This window comes from Euprymna scolopes, chromosome 22 (assembly GCF_053919585.1).
Source record: "Euprymna scolopes isolate OS-2025 chromosome 22, ASM5391958v1, whole genome shotgun sequence".
NCBI classification, from domain to species: Eukaryota; Metazoa; Mollusca; class Cephalopoda; order Sepiida; family Sepiolidae; genus Euprymna; species Euprymna scolopes.
In genome coordinates this window covers 20,874,092-20,887,099 of record NC_136503.1, presented here as the reverse complement: position 1 = coordinate 20,887,099, position 13,008 = coordinate 20,874,092, and positions in this window count along the sequence as shown.

The following is a 13,008-nucleotide window of genomic DNA, read 5'->3' as shown; positions in this document are numbered from 1 at the left end:
GACCCCTAAAACTGTGACCCCCTCCCCCGCTAGTATTATAAAAAATCGTATTTCTGTCAGTTTGTTTACTCACAGTATACGTTATATGAGTTCATAGCAAATGTGAAGTATGCGTAATATATGACGTCATATCAGAGTACGTCATATCAGATGACGATATATATATGACGTCATATATGATATGATGTCATAGCAAAAAGAAATATTCTAAAAAGGAGGGGTCATAAATGAAAGTAAAGATATCTGGGCAATGCAGGGTAGATTATCTAATATATATATATATATATATATATATATATATATATATATATAGATAGATAGATAGATAGATAGATAGATAGATAGATAGATAGATAGATAGATAGATAGATAAAGTGACGGAGAGCGAGAAAAAAAAGAGAGAGGGAGAATTAGACCTGGAGTCTAAAGAACAAAATATATTTTGATGTATTATTACTTTAAAAGCACAGTGCTCAAAGTACTGTAGATATATAATAAGCTCAATAGGTATATTTATCCTAGAGCTATATTAATATTGAGCAAAAAGATTAATAATTGTAAATTATGAATCAGTTTCAAAATGAAATTGAGTGTACGATCGTTTTGGAAACGATATTCATTTTTTGTGCCTAAAATACAAAAAGGACATGCCGACATATGCATTGACGAACTTAAAAACGAATTTTCTCATGCAAATCATTAAGGACTACCCACCTTACTTCTTACAAAAATGTTAGTTTTATTTTGGTGTCTTAATCCCCCCCCTTTTTTGTACTGATGGTGAGACTATATTAAAAAAAATAATTATTTGTCATTTGTTGTCAATGTTTATTGTCAATCTTAATAAAATGAATATCGTTTTCGAAACGATCGTACAATTTGATTTTCTTTGTTCATCCTTTTGAAACTGATTCATAATTTGCAATTATTAATCTTTACACTCAATATATATATATATATACATATATATATATATATATATATATATATATATATAACGTTATGAGCTATCAGTGATTATAACTTGTGTATAAACTCCTAGTGAGTAAATATTAATGAAAATACAAGATATAACAAATAAAATAAGAAATAAAACAAGAATAACTAGGGAAAAATGCAACTATCAAATAATGTCCTCTTGAAAATAACTGTTCAGCGAGAAGAAAAACATCCCAATGAAATCCGAAAAGCAAAAACATATGCTTTAATAAAATGTACTACATTAAAAAATATACTTTAATAAAATGTACTACATTAAAAAAAATACTTTAATAAAATGTAATACATTAAAAAATGTACTTTAATAAAATGTACTACATTAAAAAATATACTTTAATAAAATGTACTACATTAAAAATATACTTTAATAAAATGTACTACATCAACAAAATACTTTAATAAAATGTACTACATTAAACAATATATTTTAATAAAATGTACTACATTAAAAAATATACTTCAATAAAATGTACTACATTAAAAAAATATACTTTAATAAAATGTACTACATTAAAAATGTACTTTAATAAAATGTACTACATTAAAAAATGTACTTTAATAAAATGTACTACATTAAAAAATATACTTTAATAAAATGTACTACATTAAAAAAATACTTTAATATAATGTACTTCATCAAAAAAATACTTTAATAAAATGTACTACATTAAAAATATACTTTAATCAAATGTACTACATTAAAAAATATACTTTAATAAAATGTACTACATTAAAAAAATACTTTAATAAAATGTACTACATTAAAAAATGTACTTTAATAAAATGTACTACATTAAAAAATATACTTTAATAAAATGTACTACATTAAAAATATACTTTAATAAAATGTACTACATTAACAAAATACTTTAATAAAATGTACTACATTTAAAAAATACTTTAATAAAATGTACTACATCAAAAAATATACTTTAATAAAATGTACTACATTTAAAAAATACTTTAATAAAATGTACTACATTAAAAAATGTACTTTAATAAAATGTACTACATCAAAAAATATACTTTAATAAAATGTACTGCATTAAAAAATATACTTTAATAAAATGTACTACATTAAAAAATATACTTTAATAAAATGTACTACATTAAAAATATACTTTAATAAAACGTACTACATTAAAAAAATACTTTAATAAAATGTACTACATTAAACAATATACTTTAATAAAATGTACTACATTAAAAAATATACTTCAATAAAATGTACTACATTAAAAAAAATATACTTTAATAAAATGTACTACATTAAAAATATACTTTAATAAAATGTACTACATTTAAAAATACTTTAATAAAATGTACTACATTAAAAAATGTACTTTAATAGAATGTACTACATTAAAAAAATATACTTTAATAAAATGTACTACATTAAAAAATATACTTTAATAAAATGTACTACATTGAAAATATACTTTAATAAAATGTACTACATCAAAAAAAATACTTTTATAAAATGTACTACATTAAAAAATATACTTTAATAAAATGTACTACATTAAAAATATACTTTAATAAAATGTACTACATCAAAAAAATACTTTAATAAAATGTACTACATTAAAAAATATACTTTAATAAAATGTACTACATTTAAAAAATACTTTAATAAAATGTACTACATTAAAAAAATATACTTTAATAAAATGTACTACATTAAAAAATATACTTTAATAAAATGTACTACATTAAAAAAATATACTTTAATAAAATGTACTGCATCAAAAAAATACTTTAATAAAATGTACTACATTAAAAAATATACTTTAATAAAATGTACTACATTTAAAAAATACTTTAATAAAATGTACTACATTAAAAAAATATACTTTAATAAAATGTACTACATTAAACAATATACTTTAATAAAATGTACTACATTAAAAAATATACTTTAATAAAATGTACTACATTAAAAAATATACTTTAATAAAATTTACTACATTTAAAAAATACTTTAATAAAATGTACTACATTAAAAAATATACTTTAATAAAATGTACTACATTAAACAATATACTTTAATAAAATGTACTACATTAAAAAAATATCGTCAAAAAATCAGAGTTCATATAGAAACGTTGTTTTAATTTAAATAAAATAAATACGCATCAAGTGCGCTTGAAAGCCAAATCACAACGTAATATTAGGAAAATAAAGCACTTGATGTGTATTTCATTTCATTCAAATTTAATAACGTTTCTATATAAACTCACATCCTTGACGTTATTCTCGCGTTGCCTACGCACAGTTCAAACATTTCAAAATACAATCACTAAAAACAATGCGCGGTTCTTTACAAACAGACTTCTTTCTCTAAATTTACAACAGGGCAAGGAGGAAGAAAAGAAAAGAAAAAGAAACAACACACTGAAAATGGAGTATACCTCTGAAATATATTTGTGATAAATTTCAAACAAGTCAAATATTTGTTTATTTTACTTAATATTACGTTGTGATTTGGCTTGATGCGTATTTTATTTTATTCAAATTAAAAAAATATTTTTATAACAACGAAATCAGATTTAATTACAAAAAAAAACAGATATAGTACATCATTATCGACCAATTTTGAGCAAACTTCAGGATAGAGGACGGTCGTCGGTAAGATGGGCTAGGATATGTATATATTTGGACGATCCTTGTAGTTTATGTCAGTGTGAGTAACTAGAAATATTATGTTTTAACACGTAATAATTACCTTTATCACAGAGGCGTTGACATAAAGTAAACATTACCTTGAATAACTAATTTTTAAAAATTAACGCACTTAAAAGAAAGAGATAAAACAAGTGATAACTGTGATCAAATTACAATGAAAAACAGTTAAGAAAAACCTACGGAAAACGTCTTTAAAGCCTCTGTAATACATATAATCTATATCTTAAATCTTATACATTAGGCTGTAAAGAAGATACAAAAACAAAAGTTGAATAGACAACAAAGGAATCACGTGACTGCGACGATGACCTTTTGGGCCCATCCTATCAAGGTTATTTTTTTATGTAAAGGAAATTCATAGAAGATTATACAACGCAGAGGTGAACCGTATAGACAAAAACAAACAAGAAATAAGAACGTATCGTTATATGTGGAATAAGCCATGCAGATTCATCTTTATCAATATAGTATATATATATGTGCTTTTTCTTATATGTTGTTCTTATATCGTGTTCTTACTTGCGACAGCAAAGTCAGATGGAATTTCCATGTTGTATAATATTTCTGGAAAATATTCTTTCGTCAGATATATTTTGTTTCTTTGACTAGAAAAGCGCCCAAATCAAACAGAGGATTAATTTATTAATGTCAACAGATTGGGAGTGAGAGCTTAATCAAGACAAAAAAAAACGGATTCGTTGGATTTGGGAACGGACACGACGAAAATGATCCTAGGAAATAAATCCATGTATTTAGACTGATGACATTTTACAGGGAATGAAACACAAACATGTAAAACTGATGCGCAAACATGATTAAACTATATATGTGAAATTATGGCTTTTTTTTAAATAAATTATTTGAAAATAAACCACGAATTTCGCTTTCATTATTTCGAACTAGCCCATATCCAGTACATAGTTTGAAGTTTTTAATAACTACAAGATGTCAACGCCCCAAATACTTCCAAACAATCTAAAAACCCTTTTTTATGGCAAATTATGTGTGAAAATAGTGATTATAACTGAGGTTATATATATATATATATGTATATATATATATGTATATATATATATATATATATATATATATATATATATATATATATATATATATATATATATATATATATAGGAGATAACAGTTTTTGAATTGAACTCTCATTCGAAATAATTCTGAGGTTCAAAATAACTCTGTGATAATACATTTCGACTGAGTCTTAAAAAAAAAAGTTTCAGTTGGGGACGAGCATTCTTGCTCCGGTGTGTGATCCTTTCAAAATAGAAAAAAACGTCCAAGTCTTACAAAAACATATTTTAATATAGCGGAAGTTATGAGAAAATAGAATGCAAAGAATTTAAGATATGGGATAAAAATTTGGATGAACTGATTTTAAAATGGTCGAAATTTGTTTAGTCTGATGACTTTTGAAAATCAGCAAAATTATATATATATATATATATATATATATTAGGTTGGTGCAAAAATAATGTTTTTTACGTTAAAGTCAAAAAACATTATTTTTGCACCAACATAATATACATATATATATATATATATATATATATATATATATATATATATATATATATATATATAGTTAAAATTGTACAGCAATCACGGCATTGTTTCCAGTCGTCTTCGCCTCCCCTCACTTACCACTCGTATTTAACAATACAATTCAGTAGATGTGTCGTTGGAGATCGTGCATCTTTTGCCACGAAAATCCACGCGTTGGCACCCTTACAATCCTGAAGTCTACTTTCTGCTTTGTCCGTGGCAATCAATCGCACCGAATGAAATTAGTAGTTGTTTCAAAAGGTGTGGATGTTTCTATACAAAATGTTTACAATTATAAATAAATCATCTGTGTAGATTTCGAATAGAAACACATACTCTCCCAGTTTTTCCTCCCGCCTCCTCCTTTTTACTTGTTTTTTTTTATATCGTCTCGCTGTGATTTCTTTTTTATGTATTATTTTGAGATCAAAAACTTTGTATAAAAGATGTATATTCCTGTATATTCTTGAGTTTGGTTTTAAGTAAGACGTAATCCTGATGACGCAGTTTCTCTGAAAAGAGTCGCTGTAGAAAGATTTATGCACATGATGTTTGTAAGAGTAAATACACGGTAATCATGCTCTGTTGTTTATCGAGAATTTTTTGAGAAACACGGGTGTTTCAGTGGATTCACGCCTAGCAAACTATAACTATACATTTTTATATGATCGCTCCTAACGTGGCTTCTTAAATACAAACATGGAAAATATCAACTTTGAAACGTCTATCAAGAACATTTCTACTTGAAAGTAAGGATCACCTCCTGATACTAATAATGAAAATAGACGATTTTCTAAAGTTTATGAAATGGATGACTTACTTTTTCTATAAACAGGAAAGATAATGACACAAAAGAAAAATATGGGTTCTAAAGTTTAAAACCTCTGGCAATATTTATACAAATTGCGTTTTTTGAGAAGGATCTCTATGACTTGACAAAGGATATTGAATTCCACAACAACAAAAACCCGTTCCAAGAAAACGTGATAGTATTGTAAAAAAGGGAGAAATTTAACACATCCTGCTTCAAGCGGTTAAGACAAGGAACACTTACAAACTTGATAGACAAGAATACAGAAACCGAATGAATAAAAACTTAATGAAAAGCTACCACAAGGTGAATAATACTAACCTGATTATGATTATAAACAAAGAAAGTAAAGAAATCACTAATGAACTGCAGATGAGTAAGCTTAAGGAGAATGAAGCATACATTTTGCTAAAAGACCATAAACTTGACTTCCATACTGATGTAATAGAATAACCTAACATCCCTTCATAGATGAAATGAACTATACCCTCTCACGTGACTGAAAGAGAAGGAAAAAAGACAGGAAGAGAATAAGACAAGATGTCGAGTAACTCTTACGTCACCTGTATTCCCTTGTAAATAAACCCCTTTGTCTTTCACCCATAACCCTGTGTTTCTTGCTGCATTCTTATTTAAAGTAAGGATATAACACATGCAAAACCAGCCACAAAATTAATCACTACCACCAGACCCAAGACCGGAAGTAACTTTTGGAAACTCGTTAAGCTTAAGGAGAATGAGGCATACATTTTGGAAAGTTGCTTTACTGATAAGAAAAAAAATGTGCCTTTGTGCAATTAGATATCACGAAATAACTTTGTGGAAAGGCGATTAGGTTCACCAAATTTTCTACGGATATATGAGAAAGTGAATTGCAATAGACCCTACTAAAACCTGATTGTCACAGCTGGTGAATTTCAAAAATGCTATCTGGACGTGAGGACACAATAGAAGAATTATATGCAATAAAATTCTGTTTAAAACTTGGGAAAAAATGCAACAGAAACGTATGAAATGCTTCAGATTGTTTGGGACTATCTTGCATGAATTGAACATCAGTTTCTGAGTGGCATAAGAGATTCAAGGAAGGCATGGAGTCTAAGAGGGAGGTTGAGAGGTGTAGGAGAGGCCAGGAAGTCAGAACACCAGATTTGATTGGCCAAACAAAGAATTTCATGGATAATGACAGTTTTATGTCAGTGGTGGAACTGTACACACTATTATTTGTAAGGAACTGAAGATGCAGAAAATTCGTGCGAAGTTTATCCCAAGGATGCTCCATACTTACCACAGACTATTTAACCAAGATGGGCATCAGGACAGTTCCTTACCCTCCCTACAGTTCAGAACTTGCCCCTGTAACATTTGGTTATTCTCTAAGTTCAGAGAAAACCTTAGAGGCTGTCGTTATGAGACAATTGAAAAAAATAAATAAAAGAGGCTCTGGCGAGGTTAGGGTTAAGGTTATTGACACACTCTCACAAGAGGACTTCCATACAAGTGCATTGCAGCCGGAGGAGATTACTTCGAAAAGATTAAAGTTTTACGTGTGTACTATCAATAAAATTGCCCACACGAAAACGTCTGGAAACTTATTTAAGGCACCCCGTATGTTCATCAACAGTCAGATCATCCATCTGCTATAATTAAGCATATACGTATATCAATTAAATGCAGAATCAGCAACAGCTTCTCTCGTGAAGAAATATTTAATAGATACAAGAATATCTGTAGCTATTATGAATAGTGGATACAAGAACGTCACATAAAATATAAAAAAACAAACACTAATACCAATCAACCTAGAAATCAAGAAGAAAATCTGGTTTATTCCCCCTTTCAACTTAATGCTAAAAGCAAATGTAAGTAATAAATTTGTACACCTCATAACATAGGATTTTGAACAGGGACACCGCTGAATTGATAACCTAGAACAAATCCTTAAAAAACACAACAAACTAAAAGTGATACGATACCACTCAGACACTAATGATAATAGAAATAATTCTGTAATTGCCAAAGACCAGAAGAATGTCTATTGAGAAATGAACGTCTTACCTCTTCGGTCATATACATAGCAAAGCTATACACAGAGGAAACCCCAAATAAAGAAAAATTTCACATAGGGAGTAACTTGATGGCGTTTAAAACTAGATTCTACTTGAATACGCATTCAATGAATCATGAAACGTATTAAAAGGACATTTCACTACCGTTGCATTACTGAAAATTAATTAAAGAAAACAGAAGGAAAGATAATTAGAAAAGATAAAATTTGTGGATCAGTAAATTCACCGTGTTTTCTATGCCTCACTGAAAAGCTAGAGATAATCAGATTTAAAGATTGAGAAAAAACTATTAAATGTTAAGTAAGAATCAACGATGCAAGCACTTTAAAAAGCTATGCACTAAAAATTATGAATAACTTCCAGCTACGGTATAACTGGAAATATTTTCTCAATCATTAAACCATTTCTCTCTGATAGGCTCATAAGAGTAGTGGTTGATGGGCAGAAATCAGAGGCCCACAGTATTAATGCTGGAGTCCCTCAGAGGTCCACCCTGGGCCCAACTCTCTTCCTAATCTTCATCAATGATCTCCCAAAACACATACTAAAATCATTCGTTGACATCTATGCTGATGACACGACTATCTATGGCAGCACATCAAAGGTCGTAAATGACAAAGTTCTCTCAGATTCTCTCTCCTCAGATCTTGAGCGCGTGGTACAATGGGGGAAGAGGTGGCTGGTGACCTTCAATGCATCTAAAACCAAGCTCCTATCATTACATCATAAACGCTCTGATCCCCATCTGACACCGATTGAAATGAATGGCTCTCGTCTAGGGGAGGCCCCATGTTTTTATAAGCTTCTGGGTTTGACCTTTACTCCTGATCTGAAATGGAACACATACATCAAGTCTGTGGTCAAGATCGCTGGGAAAATGGTGGGATCCTTCTACCGCTCCAGAAGATATCTCACCCCTGATGCAATTCTCTATCTATATAAAAGCCAAGTACATCCAAGGATGGAGTACTGCTGCCACATCTGGGAAGGAGCTGCTAAAAACAGCATATCCTGCCTTGACAGAGTACAAAATAGACTTCGTGGCTTGGTGGGGGATGCCCTTTTCTCTTCCCTGCAACCTCTCTCCCACAGAAGAGATGTTGCGAGCCTGTCTCTGTTTTATCGTTATTTCGATGGCAAGTGCTCGTCTGAACTCCATTCTCTGGTACCCCCTCGCCAATCTTTCACGAAAAACACCCGACTAGCTGAAACCACTGTCAATAATTTTCCCCACTCTTTATCCGTGCCTAAATCAAAACGTAGATTCCATGAACAAAGCTATTTTCTTAGAACTGCACGCCTGTGAAACTCTGTTCCGCTTGCCTATTCCCCCCACCCCCGCCGACTTCAACTTGGATGTCTTCAAGTCCAACACAAACAAATTTCTGATGAACCACCCCCTTAAGTAAGACACTTTATCAAATCTCCAATACTAACTATTACTACGATACTATCCCATTGATTACTGTACACACAATAGCCCTTATCCCCGAGTGGCTTCTGGGCCTTGATAAGTGGTGACCTCCATGTAAAAAAAAAAAAAATTACTAAATACAACCAGTTCTAAAGAAATTACAGGGAACTCCCTTTCCTTCCGCCTATTCCTTATTAGAAACGGCTGTGTAGCATAAGTACAGTTTGAATTAACGGTTACATTAACTCCTCAACTGCATAATACTAATCAGTATAAACACATGTGCATGGGTAAATTACAATTGCGAAAAATCTATTAGACACTTAATATAATCGTTTCAAACAATACTGGCCGATATGATATACCAGATATGATATACCAGATCGTGTGAACAGAAAAGTGCCGAAATGCAACTGGAATGATAAAGAAACAGAAAGGAAGGCGATAAGTGCAGTATGTATATGAACAAAATAGAGTATATAATTGGATTTGACTTTGAAAATTAGACAATTAAAAATTAGACAATTAAAAATTAGACAATTAAGTGTATAATTAAAAAATAAGAACATAATATACATAAATGGGAAAGGATGAATATATTTCTAATAATTAGTTTTAAAAAGGATTTGTGATGCGGGTGTAGATAAACATGTAATATAAGGATCAAATATATATATATATATATATATATCGTTATCGTTGGCAGAACTCTATACGAATATATATTTTTGCTCATTACGATTGAACCAGCCCCAGTTACAAAGTGTTTTAGGTGATCCACGAAGCGTAACTTCGTATCGCATACACTTTAGATATCACCACTCGATACGGCAAACATGTGCTTCATATGTAAGTCCAAGAAGGCACCTTGCAACAGGTTGCCGGTAAACCATTACGTGGAGTACCGCTTTGTTTCCTACCTGCCAGGCGATTTTATTCTGGGATGCATCTCCCCAAGTGAATTAAACGCTCTCCAATCTGAAAATTTCTACGATTCGGTGCAAACACACACACACACACACACACACACACACACACACACACACATATACATATATATATATATATATATATATATATATATATATATATATATATATAGCGTGTCAGGAAGTGACGAAAAGAAATCAAATAAAGTGCTCGATCGCGAATGTGAGAGCTGAAAATACAAATATTTATTTAAAAACTATATATACATATTCCAAAGACGAACCAGCGTTGTATTGAACCATCTGTGGCTGATATGAAATCATCAGCGTCGTTGCAAATGGCTGGTTTAATACAATGAAACCGCTGGTTCGTCTTTGGAATATGTATATATAGTTAAATTAATTAATTAAATATTTGTATATATATATATATATATATATATATACGTTTCTATATATATATATAGAGAGAGATAGAGAGAGAGATATATAGAGAGAGAGTGATAGAGAGAGAGAGAGGGGGACGAGGGACAGACAGACAAAGACAGACAGATAAAGATAGACAGAGACAGACTGACAGACAGACAGAGACAGATAGACAAACAGACAGACAAACAGAAGGTATTGTTAAGTTTACTAATTGAGTAATCCTGTAAAATGAATTCTATAATATAAAGCTGAATGTGTGTGTGTGTGTGTGTGTGTGTGTGTGTGTGTGTGTGTGTCTAGTCACGAATAGGCTCCTATATGGTTGACTATTTTAAAAAACTGATTACATATAATGATAGAAAATGTATCGAGACACAGGAATAGTATGTTTGATCTGGTAGAACAGTAGGTCATTAAAATTGTGGGGTCTGCGTTTGCGCCTGGTACACAAAGTATGAAAATAAAAAATGTGAAAATTAAACAAAAAACGTTTACAAGTGTTTTTGATATAGATGTACATAAGAATACTTTGATAAGTATCTTTTAACTTAAATAGGGATGGTATAAAAAAAATTGTGAGGTCTGCCTTCGCGCCTGGCCTCCATAGAATGGGAATAGGCACAAACTTTAATAAAGACTTTTCATATCTATCTGCATAAGCATACTTTGATAATTATGTTTCAGTTTGAAGAAATATGGTATAATAAAATTATGGAGTGTTCGTTCGCGCCTGACCTCCATAGAATGTAAATATGTCACAAAGTTTTACAAGGTTTTTTAATATAGATCCACAGAATATTGTGATGTTTCAGTGTGAACAGGTATGGTATAATAAATTATGGGGTTTATCTATTTTATTTTTACTTTCATCATATTTTGCTTTGGTTTTGATACCCTCAAATTCGAAGCTATCTGTTTACAACCTTCCTTTTCATAACCTATCATACTTTAATAAATCAGAGTCCATTTTCTCTGGGCTGTTTTTGAACCCAGTCAACGACGGGTACTTTTGCTAGTCAAATATGATATTAATACTAATATTCACAGGATACTTTAAACTGGGTGAACTATTAATAAACGAATTAGGAAACAGAGCTTCTTATGGGAATGTAAATTATAGGAATATAAATTATGGGAATATCAATTGAAACTTTGTAAATTAGGATTTACAAACAATTTATTATTCGAATTCGACAAGAAACACCCAATGCACATTTAGAAAAAACTCCTTATCCCGCATAGTTTCAAATGATGCCTTCTTCTCTTAAGACCAAATAAATATTATTGATAGTTAAACTATGAGGTTCCTGTTTAGCGCATGAAATGAAACTGCAAAATATGAGGTGAAACCTTATTAAGATGAAGTCCAGAAAACGGTAGAGTAAAAAAGAATCCGTGCAAAGAAATGAATTCAACCACAAAATATATAAAAGGCATATTACGTGTGTGTGTGTGTGTGTGTGTGTGTGTGTGTGTGTGTGTGTGTGTGTGTGTGTGTGTGTGTGTGTGTGTGTGTCCCTTGAATTCCGAAGCGGCTGCGCCGTTTTTTTAAATGTCGCACAAATGTACTTTATGTATCTGGGGGTGTTATCGAAATGCCTCCGATAAGTATTGAAAATCGATAATCAAAAAAAAAAAAGGATTAAAGAAGGAAAGGTACGATTTGGGCAAGCATTAATAGCACAAGTACATTTGAGAATGCACAAGCAGAAAGGCCGTCATATAAAATCAACTGTAGGTTCTTTGATATGACAAGGGTACGTTAGAAATAAATGTTTCTGTTTAGAGCACAATCGAATCATGATACTGGACTTTTTTACTTTAATTAAAGCTCTGGCATTATCTATTACTAGAGCCTCGTTTAGGTAACACGGAACCAAGGCACAAGGCCAGTAAGGGGGAAGTGCGGATCGAGGGTCATTTAACTACTTTGCTAAATCTTTATTGAAATTTTATTAACCCTAAACTGGTCTCTATCATCATAATACCCCATTCTCTCTATAGCATTTTCCTACTTAAAATATCTCCAGATGATGTGATTCTTTTTTAATAAAAAATATAAAAATAATTTTATAAAATTAACAGTAGGTAATTTATCGTATAATGTATCGT